The following is a 16,036-nucleotide window of genomic DNA, read 5'->3' on the forward strand; positions in this document are numbered from 1 at the left end:
AAGGCATCAAGAAGCTGCCTGCTCCAGAATTATGTCACCCCTGCCACCGTCTAACACCCACAAAATGGACATCCTGGGGTCCATCCTGAGGAAGAGGAAAGCCATACACGTAAGACTGGAGTGCAGCTAACCGGCAAGTCCAAGTCACAATGGCAATTTTAGTGCGAGGATGCCTGGCAAGTTTTTGATTCTCCACTTTCAGTGGGTTGGACCATAATTTATTATCCAAAGTAGTGGGCTTGATAGTGAAAGGAGGCGCCATTAATAAACACATGGGGAGAACAGAAATAAACCGCAGACCACGGATGTCTGGTGAAGAAGCCAGTGCACACTACTCATCATGGATCATGACAAGGAGGGGTACAGGAGGCTGTGGAGAACACAGCAGGACAGTCAAATCTAGTGTCAGAGATCGGAGGAAGCCTGCAAAGACATATTACTGTAGCAGAGACATGAAGGACATGTAAAAGCAGGTCAGGTAAAAGTAAAGGGAATGGGGGTGAGGTGGAATGTTCCAGAATGTAGCTGAGTTTGGAAAGACTCAGTTAACATAGTGCATGTAAGGACTTCAGAGTCCCGTGGGGCCAAGGCAGGGACAGGCCATAGGCCACGTTAAGGTGTCTGGACCTCATTTTCAGTAGAGACGTGATCAGATTTGTGGCTTTAGTTTATACAGCCTGGTTGCAGTGTGGAGAAGGGGCTTGAGGTGGTTAAGAACCGAAGTTGGGGGACCAGGAGGTTCTCTGGTGGCCAGCTGAGAGAACACAGCACTCAGTTTGGTCTAAAGAGCCAGGCTTCTTTCTCCCTGTTTCAACACAGCCTGGGGTGCTTCCTCTGCCACTGCAGCCACTGGCCTCAGTTTTCCATTAAAGAAGTGAATAGGCTCCTCTCTAGCCGCTACTAGGGGAGGAATAAGCCACAACATTGTCCTCATAACCAAAGTATCAGAGTGAGTTCGAGAAGACCAACCCACCTACCGCCATCATTTCCTAAATCACGCTGAGACAAGTCTGCTTAACTGTCCTGCTGTCATATGAGGGCCATTTGTAAATGCTAACTCCAAACTCCCTGGCAGCAATGCTGTGGGCAGAACTGGCCACCAACGGCTCTGACAAGAAGTCTCTTATGCTGTCTTCTTCCCGAAATGGGTTAGGAATTATCCTCTGAGCCTCAGGCTCCCTCTGGTAGGTGAGGTGGGCTCTTCTCAGACAGTGAGCCTTTATAAGACCCTGAGCTACAGCCAGCAGAGGCATGCTGGGTTTCCCTGGCGCAGTGAAGCTCTCTCTATAGAAGCCAGGCCCTGGGCAGCTCCACAGCTCGGTCTGCAGGAGCCTATCTTTGCCCTGAGGCCAGCTGCTCCACCCACCCCTCCCCTCCAATGTCCTGCTGCACCACTACTTCCCCCTTCACAACCCTTCCATCCTCAAGCCCGCTCAAGCCCCCCACTCCTCCTCAAAGACTCTGGACCTTGCCAATCTCTACAGCTCAGATGCTGAACTGTGTGTGATTTTTCCAGAAAAGTGGCTCTCAAAGTGTAGTCTCTGGACCAGCAGCATCACCATTAGCTGGGGAAATGTGTTGGAAATGTAAATTCTTAGCCTCACCCAAACTTGCTAAATCAGAAACTCTGGGGTGGGGCCCAGCAATCTAGTTTAAGAAACTCTTCAGGTGATCTCGATGCATCCTAACATCTGAGGACCACTGCTCTCAGAGCAAGATCTAGAGCTTTCGTTAGAGTTCCAGAGTTCTTCACCAAAGAGGGCAACCCCTTCCTGCCCAGCAACTGCTCCTGCACATGACCAGAGGCCACTATAGACAGGCATAGGCTCCATCTGGGGCCTTAGATTTCTCAGTGACCATCAAAGTAATTCGTTCTCAGCAGAGTAATAAATGAGCCTTATTCTCATGAGAAAGGGGATTACTGGGGAAAAGAAAGAAAAAGCCCATATTTCCAAATCGGGGAAAGTGGCAGGAAAGGGAAGGGCACTGAGTAATTACATTCCTGAATCGTAATTCCTCCATTTTCCCTCCCACTGTGCAAACTGACCACATGGCTCATCACTGGCCCAAGGTTACTGGCAGTCACCATCTGATTACTGAAGCAAAAGGCTTTACCACATCCTCTGCTTCCTCACTGTGGGCCTCGCCATGTGACCAGAATGTCCCTCTTTCTACCATTCCTGAAGAGAAACCAGTGCCACCCACAGCTTCATGCTATCTGCTTACACACTCCGTCCCTCCCCCCCCCTCCCCTCCCCAGCCCCATGCCACCTTACCTGCTGCTATAATGCTAACTTTGGGCACTCTCTTCTACCCTACAGCAAACTCGGAGCTCAGTCCCTCCACCTGTAGTTAAGGCTCCGTGCAACTAGGCTTTATCTTTTCACCATAACCTGCCTCTACTCTCTGGCCTGGACCCTGGGTTCCACCCGGAATCCTGCCTCTGCCCCACTTTACCCCAGCACCTCCTGTCTCTACAACCCACAGGCTAGGAAGTCTGATTAACTTGTTAGAAATGCCTGTCAGAAAGTCTGCATGTGTTTCCAGCACTTTCTCCACAAGGTTATGAGGGCCTGGATGTGTTTTGTTTGTTTGTTTGTTTTTTTAAAAAAAGAAGGCTGACCTGCAGGCCAAAGCTCCTTCCCTGACCCCAAACCCTCCCCAGCACAGGCCCTACCACCCCAGTAAACACCCTTGCCTTCCTCTGGCTCCCAACAACCCCGTCTTGATGGTATCCTCTCCTAGAAGGCCAGGCTGGTTTTAATGTTTTAGGCTAACTTCCTAGGTCTTTCATAACAGTCCTGGGTTGCTAGGACCTAGAGAAGTACTTGCTGCATGAATATGTAAATATTCATTTGAACTTGCATATGGTATGCAGATATACCCCCACCTTTTCTAGAGATTACAGAATGGCTGGGATAGACTTCACTGCCCGCTTACAGCCAAGGAGTCAAGGGCAGGAGTAGACGACTATCTTCCCAAAGCCCCCTCTGTAAAGAAGCAAAGGAGAGCATGAGGATCTGACCCTTTTCCTTCCAGATGGTCCCTTCTCTGCCAGAGCTCTAGAGAGGCTGTCAAGAGCACAAACAGATGGATTCCAGAGCAAAGGCAACCAGTTTCTGGCTCCTATCACACTCAGATACAGACCAGGGCCAACAAAAGACCCAAAGGGTACAGCTCCCCTTCCCCAGGTTAAAATATCCTCAAGGCTGTGGGTATGGCAGCAGTCTGGGCATTGTGGTACAGAAGTGACTTCCTATTTCCACTTGCCCTTCCACTCCCCTACCTCCTATAACTGCTTGCCTATTAAAAAGGGATCAACATTCTGACCAGACTTAAAGGCTTACTCCTCTCTCGCCAACCCCAACCCCAACCCCAATGCCAAGGGGCAATCAGACTGCCTCCTGGAAAGGGTTTCTGATTTTAGCTTGCAATGCAGACATGCTGTAGTTTGGGTAACTTTCCACCCCAAACAGAGAGAAAAAAGAGAGTAATTCTTAGGGCTGTATTGTTCACAATAACAAAAGCCTTGGAGGCAACCCCAAAAGCCCATCAGCAGGAGTGGATGAATAAACTAACCAATTCTCACAATGGAAGAATAGTAAACAAAAGTGAGTCAGCTACTGCTACATTAACACTGAGTGTACATTACAAGATGTTAATAACAACTGCCTTGTGAATACCACTCATTCTTCAAGATCTCTCCCCTCCAGGAAGATTTGGAAGGACTGTCTGAAACTGAAGACACTACACTGTAAACTCCCTGAGGACAAGAGCCCATTCCAGTTTTCCTTGTAAAGCCGATGGGGCACAGGGAATTTGAGTGGAGGAAATGTTGAAAGGCTGGTTGAAATGAAACCTCTTAGCCAGCCTTCCAGATTCCACTGAGCACCTACCCCCATGCTGTCAGTCCTTTCTTTTTTAAGTACACACATGTAAAGTGCCCAAATCTTAAGTGGATAGCTCAATGAAAGAAGTCATCCTTTTAAAGTAAAAATCTGATCACAGCACTTTCTTTGCTTTAAACCCTCTGATGGCTCTCCAGTACAAATGGAATAAAACCTAAACTGTCCTCTGGCCCTTGCCAACCCCACTGACATTTTTGAGGCCTCTCATTCACTAGGATCCAGCCACCCCAGCCTTCTTTCTGTCCCTTTAACGTAGCATATGCATTCTGAGCTCAGGGTCTTTGCACTTGCTGTTTCCTCTGCTTAGAGTGCTTTCCCCCTAGATTTTCATAGGCCTCAGTTCAAATGTCACCTCTACAAAGTGGATGGCAAGGTGACTCAAAAGGAAAAAAAGTCCACTTTCAGTCATTCAGAATCCCAACACACATTTTCAGTTTCTTCCTAGCATATGTCACTATCTATAAAATAGTCTTCTTTCTCTGGTTTTGATTACATATTTATTTTCTGTCTCTTACTACTACAGTGTAAGCTCTACAGTGGTGCAGATTCCAGGTCTATGACCCTCCCAGAGGGTGGAGGAATGAGTGGCTGGCACTAAGTCAGCCCCCAAAAAATACCTGCTGAATGAAAGTGTTAATTTCCCAGCTGCCAACAGTTTAGAATCATATTTGGTCTCTATCCACAGTTGAACTATTAACAACCTTAGGGACTGGGCCCCTTCTCCTGTAGCTTAAGTAGAGATGAAGACCCCTAGAGAGCCAGAGAAGTTTGTCTGGAGCCGGAATAAAAAACATAAGGCAGAGAAACTGAAGAGAAACATCAACTGTAGTGGGGGACCCAAGAGGAAGGTGGTGGGGGAGAAACAGGCACAGGCAGGCAGTCACCCTTCCCTCCAACTCCGTAGACAAACGTGCGACGATGGGCAACCATCTGATAATCCTGCCGAAAATAACATGATAACTTTTCCCCCATGGCAGGGGAAGAAAAGGACCTAAGGAAACTCCACAAGTACAGGCTGTTTCTAGAATTTCTCAGCTGCTGATGGAAACTGTGAGTCTCAACCTAGTTGCACATAACCTCTAAATGTGCCAACTGCACACATCCTGAAATGCAGGGGGAGGGGCTCATGAGTGGCTGCCAAGAGGGAGTGGTGTGAGAATAGTCAAGGTCACAAGCATAATCTGGCCGGCAGGGCTGTGCACACACCACAGTTTGGCCGTGGTCAAGGCCTCAGCCATGGGAGGCATCCCCACAGTGTCTGCAAGATGTGGGGGTGGCTGAAGAGAGAGGTGCAGGGCCTGGGACACAATCTCTGTTCCTAGGGCTGGTCAGGTTACTCCAGAAGCCACTTTGGCTAGTGGCCCAAGTCTGGAGGAGTGGGTGACTTTGTACTTTTTGCACCTTTCTGGGAAAGGTGATGACAACAGTCGTGGCTTGCTGCCCCTGGAAACTAACCAGGGGCCTAGTATCCTGAGAACTTGCGTGGCCTCTCATATGGAACATCTCCAACATTGGAGAAAAATGGTCAGCACTGAAACATATACTTGCCAATCAATGTCACCTGGGCCTGGGATGGCAGAGCACAGACACATGCCATTGTGAGCAGGGGGAAAGAAAGAGGCAGCAAAGGATTTCAGGGCCTAACGCCTCTGGCTCATCCCCTGGAAGAAAAGCAGAGCCAGCTTCCCCAGGCCAACATGGTTCCACCTCGCCCCAGGCCTCACGTTCTCTGTGCTCTAAGAAAACTGGAGTCCACAGGGCTGGCTGGGAGCCGTCTAGTTTCCAGGAAAGGATGAGAGTGCCCTGCCCCCCATGATTTACAGGGCTTTCTTGACTAGCAGGACACAAACATACCCCACCCCCTTTCCTCACAAACCAACCTTTCAGGCTTCCGATAAAAAAGAGAAAAAAACAGCTGTTGGGTCTGTCTTCCCCTTCCTCCCTTTGGGAGGACAGCTCAGTAATCCTGGGGCAGGGGAGGTGGTGGTGGAGAAAGGCCTTCAGGTAAGCTGACTGCCTCCTCCCTCAACCTCCATCTGGCAGCAGGGCACACGGGAGAGGCCCTAAGGGGTAAAGGGGGTCTTCGCAGAAGGAAAGTAATCAGTGAGATCCAGGAGCAAGTTGTTCCCCAGAGTGGCAGTCAGCAAATATTTATTAAGAACTTACTACGTAACATGCTAAACCACCCTTCTGAAGGTTTAACTAATTTAATACTTCCAATATCTGTGTACAAGAATGCCTATTTCCTAAGATACTCACCAATATTGACTATTAAAATAGTATTCTAGGGGCACCTGGGTGGCTCAGTCGGCTAAGCGTCCGACTTAGGCTCAGGTCATGATCTCGTGGTTTGTGGGTTTGAGCCCCACATCGGGCTCTGTGCTGACAGCTTGGAGCCTGGGACCTGCTTCAGATTCTGTGTCTCCCTCTCTCTCTGCACCCCCCTGCTCATGCTCTGTCTCTCTCTCAAAAATAAATAAAACATTTTAAAAATTTTTAAAAAATAGAGTCAAAGTAAATATATCACACATATCCTTTAAGGTTTCTTCTTTAGGTAGTATGCTTGGAAAAATCCTTCCCCACTCTGAAATTATAGAAATATATACCTGTATTTTCCTGATTTATTATTATTATATTTTTTATGTTTATTTTTATTTTTGACAGAGTGCAAGCAGGGAAGAGGCAGACAGAGGGGGACAGAGGATCTGAAGCAGGCTCCGCCCTGACAGCAGTGCAGTAATGTGGGGCTCGAACTCAGGAACCAAGAGATCATGACCTGAAGAGATCATGAGGTGAAGCCAGACGCTCAACCAGGTACCCCATGTATTTTCTTGCAGTTAAAAAATTTCAATCTGTCCTCTAGAATTTGATTTGTCACAGTGTAAGAAAGAAAATTTAACTTAAAATACCCAATTATCCAATATAACAGTCTATTCTGTTTATAAACCTCAACCATAGAGTCTATAAAAGATAAAAGAACAGCGATAAAGTCAAATACAGGTGGCTGTTGTAGCTAATAAAACATGGGTGCCATCTCCTTCCCTTCCTCCTTCCTGCTCAAGGGGACAGGCTGGCAAGCGAAAACAAGAACAAAGTCCTACCTGCAAAAGGATGGCGAGCAGAAATATACACAGAGGAGAGCCTGGGACTCCCAGGCAGCACCAAGCAGGCACATGGACCTCCCACATATAATTGCCAGATGCTTTATATGTTATCTGCTAAACCAGCATGGATTGGACTCTGTCATTTGCATCTAAACACCCCTGTAACTTACCCACAATCCTTTCTTCCTTAATTTTACAGTAAGAATTGCTAAGATTTATTGTTGTCTACTAGGCACCATGGCTAAGCAATTTGTTCTCATGCTCATTTAATCTTCTCAACAAACTTAGTTACGATAGAGCCTACAGGACTTCCCTAACTATAAAAGGACCAAGGGCAGCTTTTCAGAGTAGGAAAAGACACTGCATGAAACTCCCTATTTTGGAAACATAGAATATTTGCTCAAAATCAGACTGCAACTAGTAAGAAACAATGTCGTTATTTGCTAAATTCCTACACGTATTGAGGTCTGGTTTTGGATGTTTCTATTTTGTTCCATTTACCTATCCTGTCCCAATGTCACCAAAAAATTTTTTTTTCTGGTAAAGCAAGTCTAACTCCACTACTTTCTTCATTTTTTATTTTTTAAAAGATTTTATTTTATTTTGAGAGGGGGTAGGGGAGAGGGAGAGAATAAGAGGGAGAAAGGGAGGGGTGCCTGGGTGGCTCACTCGGTTAAAGGTCCGACTTTGGCTCAGGTCACGATCTTGTGCTTTGTGAGTTCGAGCCCTGCGTTGGGCTCTGTGCTGACAGCTCAGAGCCCGGAGCCTGCTTCAGATTCTGTGTCTCCTCCTCTCTCTGCCTCTCACATGCTCATGCTCTGTTTCTCTCTGTTTCTCAATAATAAATGTTTTTAAAAAAAAAATTTTTTTTTTTTAAAAAAAGAGGGAGAAAGTGAGAGAAGGAGGCTAGCATAGAGCTTTGATGCAGGGGTCCATCTCACTACTGTGAGATCATGACTTGAGCTGATATCAAGAGTTGGACACTCAACTGACTGAGCCACCCAGCGCCCCTAAAGATTTTATTTTTAAGTTATCTCTACACCCAATGTGGGCCTCGAACTTATAACCCCAAGATCAAGAGTTGCAGTCAGCCAGGTGCCCCACTATTTTCTTTCAATTGTTTTTGGCTATTCTCATACATTCATTCTTTCAGAAAAAAACTTTTAAGTCATCTTGTCTAGTCCCAATACTTCCCTTTGGGAATTCGTCCTATGGAAATCATTTTGAAAGCGGGTACTAGGCTTTAAGGACTGTCTACCTTTGGTTCAGGTCATGATCTCGTGGCTCGGCTTGTAAATTTGAGACCCGCATCAGCATCAGGCTGATGCTGACCCTGCAGAGCTCACTTCAGATCTTCTGTCCACCCCACCCCTTACCCCTCCACTGCTTGCGTTCTCTCTCTCTCTCAAAAATTACTTAATCATTTTTTTTAAATAAAATTAGTAAGTACAGAATAGAAGGGGACTACTAGAGTAAGGTACCGCAATCCATATAACAAAATGTTTATAGTTTGAGCACAGAGGTTAGGAGTTTCAGTTCTGGGTGAGACAGACTTCAGTGTCAATCTTAAATCTGTTTTTACTGGCTTCAGGGCTTGGGTCAAGTCAGAAATTCAAGACTTATTTTCCTTATACAGAAAAATAAAGCCTACTGACAGTCCCTCCTGAGAAGCAGGTAAGAGAAGTAAATGAGGGGCACCTGGGTGGCTCACTAGGCTAAGTGAGTCTTGATTTCAGCTCAGGTCGTGGTCTCATGGTTCTTGAGTTTGAGCCCTGCATCGGGTTCTGCCCTGACAGCGGAACCTGCTTGGGATTCTCTGATTCCCTCTCTCTCTGCCCCTCCCCACTCATGCTCTCTCTCAAAATAAACATTAAAAAAAAAAGAAAGAAAGTAAATGAGACACTGAATATAAATACATTGCCCAATCCACAGTAACTGTTCGATAAATGCTAGCTATTTGGGGAAAGATTAACATGGAAAGATGTTCATGATATGTTAAGTGGAAAAAAATAAACAGAGCCTATAAAACTATAGGCACAGACATTCCTTAAAATGTATACATTCACAGAAAAAAACTAAAAATGCATAATTGTTATCTCTTGATGGTGGCTTTAATGGTAACTTCTGTTACCTTTTTATTCACCTGCATTTTCTACAGTGAACATGTATTACTTTAACAAGAAAGTTAACTTTAAGAGTCCAGTTAGGAAATGGGAAAGGCTTAATGATGACCAGGTGGGAAGGTTTTTCCCTCCCCTTTTTAAAGATCTTCACTTAAGAGTGTGGAGATAGATTGCAGTCCTCCTCTGCCCTGGGCTGGACTACATCTGTGCCTGGTTCCCTAACCTGGCAGCCCCAGTGAGCAGGGCTTCAACCTCAGTTCTCTGGGATCAGAACTTCTTGGGTGAGATCCAGGTACCTGTACATCTAGTTCTGAGAGATCATTTCAGGACTGCCGGACTAGACGCAGACTAGTTTTAACATTCTGTGATTTATCTCAACTCTTTGAAGTCAGACCCCCTCCTCTGCCAAATGGGTCCCACAGTCTCTGCCCTGTCTATCCTACAGGGAAACTAGCACTCAGTGAGAGCTCCTTGCAAAGGCAAGTTGTTGGGATTGCAAAGTGTCTGGATTCCAAGCATGAAAAGCCTCTTAGGGCAGCTTTATAACTTATACTTGGTGGGGTGCCTGGGTGGCTCAGTTGGTTGAGTGTCTGACTTTGGCTCGGGTCATGATCTTGAGGTCCATGAGTTCATGCCCCGTGTGGGGTTCTGTGCTGACAGCTCAGAGCCTAGAACCTGCTTCAGATTCTGTGTCCCCCTCTCTGCCCCTCCCCTCCTCACACTCTGTCTCCCTCTCAAAAAAAAAAAAAGAAAAAAAAATTTTTTTTAAATTTATATAATTTACACTTGGTTTCCAGACCTGTGTCAATATGATGGGAGCAGGCAGGCTGAGGCCAGGCCCTTGCCTCAGTATCAAGGCCTGCTTTCTGTCTTGATTTTAAAAAGAAACCTTCCGGGGCCCCTGGGTGGCTCAGTCGGTTAAGCATCTGACTTTGGCTCAGGTCATGATCTCGCGGTCCGTGAGTTCGAGCCCCGCGTTGGGCTCTGTGCTGACAGCTCAGAGCCTAGAGCCTGCCTCAGATTCTGTGTTTCCCTCTCTCTCTGACCCTCCCCCATTCATGCTCTGTCTCTCTCTGTCTCAAAAATAAGTAAACGTTAAAGAAAATAAAAAAAAAAAAAAAAGAAATAAAAAGAAACCTTCCTTTTCTTTTGCAGCTCTGTGAATGACAGTCTACAAAGGACATTTCCCCCCATTGTGAGTGTAGTGGGTTGAATACTATCCCCCCAAATCCTTATCTACCCAAAACTTCAGAATGTGACTTTATTTGGAAATAGGGTCTTTGCAGATATAATTAGTTAAGGATCTTGAGATTAAATCATCCTGTATTTAGGGTGGGCTCTAAATCCAATGACTGGTATCTTTACAAGATAAAAGAGGGAGATTTGGACAGAGGGACACAGTGGAAGGAGATCTGAAGATGAAGGCAGAGACTGGAGTGAGGCAAGGAACAGCTGGAGCCAACAAAAGCTGGAAGAGGCGAGGAAAGATGGCCCCCCAAGCCTCTGGGGGGAGTGTGGTACTGCTGACACCTTGATTTCAAACTTCTGGCCTCCAGAACTGGGAGAGGGTACATTTCTGTTGTTTCAAGCCACCCGGCTTGTGATAATTTGCTAGAGCAGCCATTGGAGACTAATATTTTGGCGCTAGAATTAAGGCCTCATCACTTTTATCTGGGGTTCTCTTGGGCTGGCAGACAGAATTCTAAGATGACCCCCAGGAACCCTCACCCTTGGTGTGCGGGCACAACCTACAAACAGGAGATACCACTCCCGTTATTATGTTACATAATCTGGTGAAAGGGATTTTGCTGGTGTCCGCTAACCAAATTCATTGATCTGAAGACAGAGAAATTGTCGGGGCGCCTGGGTGGCTCAGTTGGTTAAGCATCCAATTTTGACTCCAGTCATGAGTTGCGATTCATGAGTTTGAGCCCCTCATAGGGCTCTCTCCTCTCAACACAGAACCCACTTTGGATCCTCTGTCTCCCTCTCTCTGCCCCTCCCCCACTCATGCTCAAAATAAAATAAAATAAACAAACATTAAGAGAAACTAAAGAAAAAAAAAAACACAGAAATTACCTTATATGACCAGAACTAATTAGGTGAGCCCTTGAAGGAGATAGGCTCATCCTGGCAAAAGGGATTTGAGGCATAAGGAGTCACCTTGGGAGAAAGTAATCTTGCCAGTGCAGAAGTCTAGCAGACACCAGTTTCACCAAGTGATCCAGGAAAACATCACCAGTAATAAGACATACTGGCATCATGAATGCTTTGATAGGATGCTCTGAAAAGGATGCAACATCATTTTTGTGATGTTCTTGCCCCAAATGCACAACCCCATTCTAAGAAGAAAAGACACAGGAACTGTTACACACTAGAGGAGATTAAGGAGAAGTAACAACTAAACGCAACGTGGGATCCTGGAACAAAAAAAGGGCATTAGCGAAAATACTGGTAAAATTCAAATAAGGCCTGCAGGTTAGTTAATAAGATTTGCCAATGTTAAAAACCTTTTTTTTTTTTTTTTTTTTTTTTTTTTGCCAATGTTGATTTCCTGTTCTTGATAAAAGCACTATAGGATGAGGGATAGAAGGAACTGTTACATTTTTTGCTACTTTAAATCTAAAATTAATTCAAAATAAAAAGTTTAAGAGGAAATGGTCACCTAGGTTATTATAGAGCCATAATGCAGACCCAATGCTTAAGGAGAAATTTTGATGCTAAGGTTAGGATCCCTGCAATTGTATCATGAAAAAAACAATTATAAGGAAATGTGCAATACGTTAACAGAGGTTGTCTCAGGGTGGCAGGATTACAATTCTTTTTCTCCAATACTTCTTTATACTAAGCATGCATTACTTTTTTTATTTTTTTAAATGTTTTATTTATTATAAGAGAGCACAAGCAGGGGAGGGGCAGAGAGAGGGGGGGGGGGACAGAGGATCCAAAGCAGGCTCTGTGTTGATAGCTGGGAGCCCAATGTGGGGCTTGAATTCACTAACTGTGGGATCCTGACCTGAGCCAAAGTTGGACACTCAACCGAATGAGCCACCCAGGTGCCCCAAGCATGCATTACTTTTGATAATCAGAAAAAAATAAAATTTTCTTTCTTTTTTTTTTAATGTTTGTTTTTGAGAGAGAGGGTGCCAGCAGGGGAGGGGCAGAGAGAGGGGCAGGGCAGAGGATACAAAGCAGGCACTGACAGCAGTGAGCCGAATGCGGAGCTCAAACTCAAACCAAGAACCACAAGATCGTGACCTGAGTCGAAGTCAGACGCTCAACCCACTGGGCCACCCAGCCGCCCCCAAAATAAAATTTTAAAAAATACCAAACAGTTGCTTGGGGGTGCTGTGGTAGAGGCTTTTAAGGTAGAGAGGGCTGTGTTAAGATGGGATAAAAAGGTGTTCCCTGCCTCTGGAGGGCTAGAAGGAGGCAGGAGGTAGCAGAGGACTGGTGCAAAGGATATAGATTTGGGGCCACAGAGTTGTTCTAGGTAAGTGCAGTCTGAACCCCAAGAGAGAGGGCGGGCTGCTGAAACAGAGCAGTAAGTCTTTGACATGGTAACAGCTAAGTGTTCTGGGAGAGTATCAGTACCTTAGAGCCCAGAGCCCTCTAAAACCCCTGTATCCAACCTAAATTTCCAGCCATGCCTGTCACCTGCTCTTCCCTCTATCAGCCCCTGCCCTAAAATGATCACCCCCTGCCTCAGGATAATACATCTTTCTGCCATTATTCACACAGCCCTTCTCTCTAGGACTCCTCTTCCTGTTCTCCTTTCTCCATAACTTTCAAAACGTGGCTTAATTCCACCTCCAGGAAGCCTTCCCAGACCACTCCTGCCCTAATCACTTCACCTTCTCCCAGCCTGCTTAAGTAGCTCACCTGTTCCACTCAAGGTCGCTTAACAAACCCACAAGATATCACATAAACTTCCACATGTTCTTGGAGCATCTCCACATGGGTTTACAAGCATCTTCAGAACAGAGACAGTGTTTTGCCTGTCTTCCCCGAGTGGAAGCTCTCGGCTGAGCTCCACTGGCTTGTCCCCCTCCCCCACCCATCCTTCAGCTAACTGCCCCTCTGCTGCCACCAGTCACAGTCACATTTACCAAGTCAGCTGTGCCTATGCCCAAGCCTCTTCATGCTGGTTCCATTTGTTTTTGTGGTTATAACTGAACTGAACAGCAACTGAAATGTAAGTGCAGAAAGGAAAAGGTTTGATTTCTATGAAAATTAAGTGATCTAGAACAGCAATTCTGAAATTCTGGTCTTTGAGGACAACCTGGGGTCCCTGAGACCGTTTCAGGAGGGCTGTCAGGTAAAAACTATTTTTATTATAATAATATTAAAATGTTGAAAGCCTTTTCATGCTCATGTTTCAGAGGCTAAATGAAGTGTGGTGAATATAGTGGTCTTGAGTTTTGTAGAGATTTCCAAGGTAAAAGTTTAGGGTATAAACATGTGTGTTTTCAGAGATTAACTCAGTTTGTTCTCAGGACTTCAACTGAATATTTACCAGCAAACTTACATTAGACTTATTATAATCTATCTCATCATGTAATAAATCACTATTTTGAAATCCTGCAGATCAGCAAAAAATGTAAAAGCAATGCCATTCTGTTCTCTCCTTTTTTAATGTTGGAGAACATTTTCATTAAAATATGCTTTTAATGTTAACATGTAATGACCTTATATTATTTTAAATGAAAACTTTTTTAATTTTTTTTAAATGAAAACTTTTTAAATTTGCTTTAATTTTTAAAACAGTAAATATCAATAGATTTGGCACATACACAAAAGACAATAATATTAAAGAATCCTAGATCAAAAAGTCTGAGAACTGCTCATCTAGAAAGACAGGTTACAAATGAGGGGAAAAAAGACTAAGTTAGGTGAGTGTATTCAAAAAGTAGATTTCTGCATGTGGAGTGATATGTAACGTCTTTTCACTTCTTTAAGAAAAACTAATAAACGGATATATATATATTTTTACCCAGCAACCTCGCTTCTGAGAATTTCTTCTAGTCATAATTACACTTGTAGGAAATGCCATTTGAACAAAGTTAGTCACTGCAGCCTCGGACATAACAGCAAAATAGACAAAATAATGGAAACAACCCAACCCAAGTTCTGGGCTGGGGAGAGAGAGAGAGAGGTGACCCACGTATCTTGGTTAAAAAATTATCTCACTTCCATATCCTGAATATTGTGCAGGTGTAATAAAAGAATGACCCAAGGGTTCTATGTGCCCATATGGAAAGATCCTATACAGTTGCTAGGTGAAACAAGCAAGGTGCTAAACAACATGTCTAAAGTTCTAACTTGAACCAACTGTAAGAAAAAGGGGGCGGGGTACAATGTTTCACTGCCTGCCCAGTATGTTGTGTGTACATGTATTGTTGGTTTTTTAACCTTTTGATTTTTGAACTATGTGAACATATAGACTAGTGAAAAAAATTTAATAAAAGGAAACGTGAAACTGCAGGTGATATGTGTAGGTGTGATTTTTATATACAATTTGCAAGTTTAATTAGAGTACCTAGAAACCCAAAGAAAAGGCCTCTCAGCCCTAAATCAGTTTTGGCGAATAAAGAAAAATAGATGCATATGTTTTTAAAGTAAAATGAATTGTTTAAAACATGGATTGTTTTGGGGCGCCTGGGTGGCTTGGACGGTTAAGCGTCCGACTTCGGCTCAGGTCATGATCTCACGGTCCATGAGTTCGAGCCCCGCATTGGGCTCTGTGCTGACAGCTCAGAGCCTGGAGCCTGTTTCAGATTCTGTGTCTCGCTCTCTCTCTGCCCCTCCCCTGTGCATGCTCTGTCTCTCTCTGTCTCAAAAATAAATAAACGTTAAAAAAAAAATTAATAAATAAATAAAACATGGATTGTTTTAAAACTCCCTACTTTAAGCTGACTTTTTAAAACTACTGAGTGCCTTGACTAAGAGCCCCTAGGGACCCAATGGTAACAAATTCAAGACTGTCACCTTGTTCCATCAAACCCCAGCACTCTCCTGAAGGAAGGTAGTTAGGAGGCCTGAGAACACAGTCAGATCTGGACTTTCCAAGGCAGGAAATGTGGTTTCCCACAGCTGGGCATGCCAAGCTCTCTCCAGGCTGATTCTGTGGCCACTCTCCCTCCTACCCTTGCGGGGGTCCCAGAGAACCCACAGGGAGTTCTGTCTCTGGATGTCAGCTGGGCCCAGTAAGGGGATGTCTCTGGGAGCCTTGGTGACCACAGTAAGGGTAGGTGTCAGAGACCCTGTGGTGAGGCTGCCCTGCTGGCTCCCCTGGAGTGCACAAGGCCCCTGGCTGGCAGCAGACTCTGGACTCCTTATCTGCTGGCGTGCCGCCAATCTGCCAGCCTCGAGGTCAGAAAAGTCCCACTGTAGACATCTAGTGAGTCCTGGCTGGGGCCACAGTGGCATGACCCTTCCACACCCCATCCTCACATGTCTCAAGGCATTCTGGAAAGAGAAGCAGGACTCCTCCAGAAGAAGATGACTGTGCTGTGATTTCTATCTACAAAAGCAAAGGACCTTCCTTCCCCCTAAATAAGCACCAGAGATAACTGGCTCCTTTCCTCTTCATGTTTTTAAGGAAAAGACTAGAATCATCAGCAATTTCATCATTACACTTAGGAATAAAAACAGAACCTGTCTTTGGTCTTCTCCATCAAGCTTCTTGGTCACTAGCAAGCAATGTGACTTGGGAATACCAATTAACCTCTCTAGACCTAGTTTCTTTAGTTGTAAAACAAAGAGACTAGACTGGAAGATTCCCAAAGTCCCTGCAGTTCAACATCCTATTGTCTGTAGTTCTGCAAAATGCCTAAGCATTACTTTCTTCAGGCATCCACTGCAAATAGTTTGAATTATTTTAGCACAGTAGGGAGAAGGA

At 45.0% G+C, this 16,036-nt stretch overlaps 1 protein-coding gene across 3 annotated transcripts in view; it reads right to left on the reverse strand.

Moving 5' to 3' along the window:
• SLC39A14 (solute carrier family 39 member 14) overlaps positions 1 to 16,036 on the reverse strand; it is a 43,599-nt gene that overhangs the window by 25,067 nt on the left and 2,496 nt on the right. The gene's annotated exons all lie outside the window — the stretch shown is intronic.

Source organism: Panthera leo, chromosome B1 (assembly GCF_018350215.1).
Source record: "Panthera leo isolate Ple1 chromosome B1, P.leo_Ple1_pat1.1, whole genome shotgun sequence".
Taxonomy (NCBI): domain Eukaryota; kingdom Metazoa; phylum Chordata; class Mammalia; order Carnivora; family Felidae; genus Panthera; species Panthera leo.